This window comes from Triticum aestivum, chromosome 4D, assembly GCF_018294505.1.
Source record: "Triticum aestivum cultivar Chinese Spring chromosome 4D, IWGSC CS RefSeq v2.1, whole genome shotgun sequence".
Taxonomy (NCBI): Eukaryota; Viridiplantae; Streptophyta; class Magnoliopsida; order Poales; family Poaceae; genus Triticum; species Triticum aestivum.
The window spans coordinates 166,911,184-166,918,169 of record NC_057805.1 but is presented as its reverse complement, the minus strand read 5'-3'; positions in this window follow the sequence as shown (position 1 = coordinate 166,918,169).

The following is a 6,986-nucleotide window of genomic DNA, read 5'->3' as shown; positions in this document are numbered from 1 at the left end:
TTGGCTGGGTACACTTCTGGGTGTATCTAGCAATTAACCTTATTATTTTTGGACTTAATTAAACCTGTTAAATTTAGAAAATGAATAAAACTTTAAAAATTAATATAAAATAAACCGTAACTCGGATCAAAATGTTCATCTGTCACATGCCCCTAGAATGCTGAACATGGAACCGTCCCCTCTCTTTTCATCTGCCCGGAAAACGCCAGACGTCGGGAAAACCCCTCCGGATGTTTCCCTCTCCGTCTGCAACGTCTAGCATACGTTAGGTCACACCCGGCATAGCATATTGCCACGTTATGCCTTGTGATGCTATGTTTGCTTTATATTTACTGTTTCTTCCCCCTCTTCTCTCCGGTAGACCCCGAGACCGATGATGCCCCTGTGATCGACTACATCGACGACGACCCCTCATTGCCAGAGCAACCAGGCAAGCCCCCACTTGATCATCAGATATCGCCTATTCTTCTCTATACTGCTTGCATTAGAGTAGTGTAGCATGTTACTGCTTTCCGTTAATCCTATCCGGATGCATAGCCCGTCATTGTTGCTACAGATGTTACCCTTACCTGCTATCCTACTGCTTAGTATAGGGTGCTAGTGTTCCATCAGTGGCCCTACACTCTTGTCCGTCTGCCATGCTATACTACTAGGCCGTGATCACTTCTGGAGGTGATCACGGGTATATACTATATACTTTATATACATGACACATGTGGTGACTAAAGTCGGGTCAGCTCGTTGAGTACCCGCAAGTGGTTCTGATGAGGGGGCTGAAAGGACAGGTGGCTCCATCCCGGTAGAGGTGGGCCTGGGTTCCTGACGGCCCCCGACTGTTACTTTGTGGCGGAGCGACAGGGCAGGTTGAGACCACCTAGGAGAGAGGTGGGCCTGGCCCTGGTCGGCGTTCGCGGATACTTAACACGCTTAATGAGATCTTGGTATTTGATCTGAGTCTGGCCATTTGGTCTATACGCACTAACCAACTACGCGGGAACAGTTATGGGCACTCGACGTCGTGGTATCAGCCGAAGCTCTTTTTGACGTCAGCGACGGAGCGGCGCGCGCTGGATTGGACTGGAACGCCTGCTAGGCTAGGTCTGCTTCCGGGTGCGTACGCAACGTGCAGGAGTGCAATGGGCGATGGGCCCAGACCCCTACGTGCATAGGATTTAGACCGGCGTGCTGACCTCTCTGTTGAGCCTAGGTGGGGCTACGACGTGTTGATCTTCCGCGGCCGGGCATGACCCAGAAAAGTGTGTCCGGCCAAATGGGATCGAGCGTGTTGGGTTATGTGGTGCACCCCTGCAGGGAAGTTTATCTATTCGAATAGTCGTGTCCCTTGGTAAAAGGACGACCCGGAGTTGTACCTTGACCTTATGACAACTAGAACTGGATACTTAATAAAACACACCCTTCCAAGTACCAGATACAACCCGGTGATCGCTCTCTAACAGGGCGACGAGGAGGAGATCGCCGGGTAGGATTATGCTATGCGATGCTACTTGGTGAACTTACCATCTACTCTCTTCTACATGGTGCAAGATGGAGGTGGCCAGAAGCGTAGTCTTCGACAGGATTAGCTATCCCCCTCTTATTCTGGCATTCTGCAGTTCAGTCCACTGATATGGCCCTTTACACATATACCCATGCATATGTAGTGTAGCTCCTTGCTTGCGAGTACTTTGGATGAGTACTCACGGTTGCTTTTCTCCCTCTTTTCCCCTTTCTATACCTGGTTGTCGCAACCAGATGCTGGAGTCCAGGAGCTAGAGATCCCGAGGATGATTCTGCATGGATTTCGGCTTCGAGGAGTAGTTAGGAGGTCCCAGGAAGGAGGCCTTGCCTTTTCGATCGTTGCTACTTTTGTGCTAGCCTTCTTAAGGCAAACTTGTTTAACTTATGTCTATACTCAGATATTGTTGCTTCCGCTGACTCGTCTATGATCGAGCACTTGTATTCGAGCCCTCGAGGCCCCTGGCTTGTATTATGATGCTTGTATGACTTATTTATGTTTTAGAGTTGTGTTGTGATATCTTCCCGTGAGTCCCTGATCTTGATCGTACACGTTTACGTGCATGATTAGTGTATGATTGAATCGGGGGCGTCACAAGTTGGTATCAGAGCCGACTGCCTGTAGGAATTCCCCTTTCCAACTCCTTGGCCGAAGTCGAGTCTAGTCATTGAAAAACTTTTTAATAACATGGCTGTGTGGCTTACGGGCCCACGTCGCCATTGGGTGGCATTAGGATCTTTTATTCCTTGTCTATACTCTAGGACTCTAAGCTCTCTTCTATTCGGGTTAAATGATTTTGCTAAAAACAAAACTAACTTTAGGTTCTCAAAAATACTATCTCCCGGAGAGCCCCTCACTTCAGATGATCGTCTGCTGCACATGAAGACCCTGAAGATACTCTCGGCTATTAACCCGATATCCCCTTATGATTAACTACCTACAATTGTCGTTCATACCTTCATTCTCAGTTGCTCTTGTTATTACAAGCTGCCCCGAAATACTCTTTGTTGTCCCGAGAATCATTTGAGCTTACTGCCTTGCAGTTCTTTACCACATAAATACCCCTACAGATAATTGCTCACACTTATCGAGTATCCGCTCATCCACAGTTGATTCCTGTATTGCATAAAAGTCTTCAAAATACTATTTGAACTTCCGAAAATCCTGAGTAGCCTAGTGCCCTTGAAATTCTTACTTGCTTGCATTATGGTTAATCCCATAAGTCTACAATCTTATTGGCATCTCTTGTCATTATCATTTTGAGTCCGTTGATTCAATTTGTTGCGAGTGCTCGCAATCCTCAATCGGATCCTAGAATTCATCCTTCCGGCTCAGATGTCATGTTAAACATGAGTTGGTTCTCGACCAATCAAATTGCCGTCGATTGTACCCCTAAGGCTATTCAACTTATCCATCCTTAATCAGAGCGTTTGCTTGTGATCCCTTGATTTGGAAATCATAATTCCTTTGCAATTGGGCTCTGAGTTAGTCAGTTGTTTCTATAATTCAATGTCTTTGCATTGTTCCTTGCTCTGGTTTTGTGTCGATACTCACATCAGATCCTTTATGGACCACCAGATCCTTTGTTGGATTTTATCCGACAATGTCCTTCATATTCAATAACCTTGTGAGCCTTTCCACGGATATATAATGCCTTTGGTAAATTGTATCCTCTGCTTTTTCAACCATGCTCTACTTTTGAGCCTGTGTTTATTACTCCTGAAGGTTGTGTTATATGTCCCTACAATACCCCGATGGGTTGAACCTATGCCTTCCTTAATATGTGTGAACTTGAAAGTTTGCATGAGTCATACTCTTCTTCTATTTTGCCAGATAAAATTTCAACACTACAACTTCTTCGAAAATGAGAAGTGAATGGAAGGTTATACATTGAAGAAGTGGGAGTCGACCTTGAACTTTGTGTTCATGCCCATGGACACGATGTAGATCCTACCGTAGAAGCTTCTTGTAATATTAACTGTTTCGTTGATATAATATCATCTGGTATCTATGAATTGATCCTTTGCAATCGTGGTTCCGACCATATTTTCTCCTTGAATTCCATTTCTCAAGCAAGTGAAAACACTTGTCTTCTCCAGATCAATACATCTTCGCAACCTCTACATTGATCTTCCTTCGAGTAATACCCTCCAGTACCTCGAGAATATCAAAGAATTGTGTTGCTTCCTATGAGTCTTCATCTAGTATTGCTTCTCACCAATTTCAGAATTCCCCTGGGTTCTGAGTTATTTCACTCGAGAACACCGATAAGTGAATCGATTCCACACTTCGATTCAATAACTCTAAGTAATTTTCGTTGTTTATGAATTTGATAATCATTCAAGCCATTCCTAGCCTGATCGGCTATATCCTTATCCTGCAACTTTTTAACTGTGCTACCTGGTCCTTAATCACGGAGCACAACCTTCGACGGGGAGCTAATCTTACGTCGATCTTCCTCGTCATATCATTCCTCCTTGAACAGCAAACTTGATTTCGAGTTTGTGTCGTACCCAGGGTTCCAATAACCTTTCGCTTCATCATTCCTTTGACTTGATGGCATCGCCGAGCGATTGCATCTTCATGGAATCTCTCGACAAATGTGTTGTGATCATCATGAGCATTCTGAGTCCTTCCAGAATATCAATTGAATTCATGATGAGAAAGCCCATCCTTTCCCTCGATGATTTGTGTTATCATCGGCCACTTTACTGCCTTCCCTCCAACAAAAACTTGTTCGTGTTTTGTGTTACACCTTGAGATCCTTGCTATCCAGCATTTGTTCCTCTTTACATTGGAGTATTACCATCTTTTATATCAAGAATGTCGTGAGAATTTCACCACCTCTTTAGAATTCTTGATATAGTAATACATCTTGCCGTCTACATTCAGTTCTTGGTCCCCATGTTGATTTTAACCGAAGTACCCACAAATGAACTGTGATGTGTAAAATTCTAAACTTCCAGCAACCCTATTGCTTGTAAGTTAATGAACGATAGTTCATTCCTTGTGTATTGGTTATCGAATCACCATTCTAACCTTGATCATGCTACCTAAGCCCATATTCGGGTGCACCTTTCAACCAATGTTTAATTGTGTATGTTTTCCTCGAGCATACATCATTAAGTCATTCGATCTAGCTAATTTTATCTCCTTGTTCACATAGTTGTGGAAATCCATCTTTTGGAAATCTCAATGGATTGTCGCTGAGTCAATCAGTCACCTCCTCACCTCTCCTTGATTTAATGATGAACCCTTGTTTGGAACTCGCTTCCATAGTTCATCTCCCGAGAATCTTTGATGTCGTTTCGACAATTTGTGTTGCACCTTTCTTCTCAGGCATCCTGAGTCTGAGTTATCCTGACACCAATCAGATCTGAATCTCGGTCAAATATGATGGTTGGAACATATTTCCAAGGGTTATAACATTGGTCTATTTATGACCCGGTAAGGTGATGGCATGCCTAACCCACCTGGCCGGAGGACCTATTGTTATAAGTTTTCCCTTTTTAGCAAGGTTAGCTATTCTTCCATGAGGAAATTGTAAGACTTACTCTATAAGTTGTTCCTGATGGATCCTTTGTGTATCCATAGCCTGATCTTACCTAATGACCATGTCAATGCTATCTCCAAGCATGTTTGTGTTACTCCGATCTTCAATAAAAACATTTGAAGCACAATGCTAAATTTTCGTTATCAATTATTCAAACACCATTCTTTGGGTAATGTCATGAACTTCCTCTTCCCTAACCTAAATGGTTCTCTTCTAACCATTGTCCTTGGGAAGGATATACCCCCTAAAATATGTGTTTAAACACATTTTCCTTTCCATTGTTCTGTTTAATCTGATAATCATATTTTCCTTTCCATTGGTTGGCTTAACGTTTCTGGTGATCATTATGATCTAAGCAGTATTAATTCCCTGCTTGTGCAAACACCTCGGTGTACAACTCTGTCAGTAAGACCCTGTTACTATTGTTGGTGACATTCCGGTAACCACCGATGGACGAGAACTTTGCCTATTGGTCCGCCTCGTTTCAACGAGCAGGTAAATGGTTCTCTTCGTCCCTCGCCCTTGGTACCGACGATGTTGCTGACGTATAACTGACATGCTACCCTCTGACATGCCTTGCTATCATGATCGTGCAAGATGTCACCGCCCTTCCTACTTTAACCACATGGTGGGCCCATAACCCACAGTTCCACAGGATCAAAACCTGACTCTCCTGTGCACCCCCTGTTCCCAAATTTATTCATCGCGCGTGGCCTCGTATGTAATTCACGGACCACCGTCCTACTGATCTATTCTGGTATCAGACGCAATACTTACTCTCGCTGCTTGAACCCCTTTCACACTTTGTTTCAGGCAACGAACGATTCACCCGCTCGAAACTTCTCATGGTACCTACTTACCTTGCTCTCGATATTGTCTTAAGTTTCCATTCAAGAGTTACTTTCTGCCACCATCCCCGATGTTATCAACCAGATAGTCAACCTTTCATAGGTCCGTTTTTCTGAAGTTACCCCTTGTCCTTCATATGTACAATGAAAATCCCGAAGAAAGGATGACGACTTGATCATGGTGACTTGAAGCAGAGTAATGAAGACATCAACGAAAGGGATCAACCTCTTCGAAAGGGGTAGCCAAGACCGACAAGACTCGTTAGGTTTTCGCTACCAGCACTTTTTCCCCCTTACTCCACCGCTTAAATCTCGGGACGAGATTTCTTGTAGTGGAGGAGAATTGTGACGCCCGGGTAATCAAGCTACAGTAACCCTCTGGTAATAATGCCACGTCACCACGATTACTGTTGCTAATCTCGTGCTAGTTTAGAACCGATCCAAATTCAAATTTAAGATCAAGTCGAACAGTTAAAGTTTTCAAAAGTGAAAACTAAAATGTTGTAAATGTGTTAAATAAATCCTGGGTAATAGTGGTGAAGAAACCTAAATTTAATAAAATGATTAAGTGTTCAAAATAATTAAAACTGTAGGTTAAATAATAAAATAAATGCCTTTTAAATTTTATAAAATGTTAAAGCTATTTTAGTTGGGATAAGAATTAATGTGGCAGTAGTTTATTTAGAAGTACCAATTTAGGTGTTAGTGATAATTTTTACTAAATCTAAAATAAAATAGGAAAGAATAAATAAAAATAAAGGAAATAAAACAAAGTAAAAAAACAAACAAACCCCCTGGCCCACTGGGCCATGGCCCAACAGGCCGGCCCACCCCGGTCCACCTAACCCACTACTACCACCCCACTACTCCGTAACCCTAACCCACGACCGCACAACCCCCCACCCCCCGATCCCCTCTCCCCTAGGCCCTCCTCTGCCCGATCCCTTCTGGATCCAGGGCCTCGCCCTCCACGCCGATCGCCGCCTTCGGCGCCACCACGGCGCTCCGTCGCCCCTTGCCGTCGCCGGCGTCGCTCGACGCCCTGACGCCCCGTCCTCCACCTCGACCT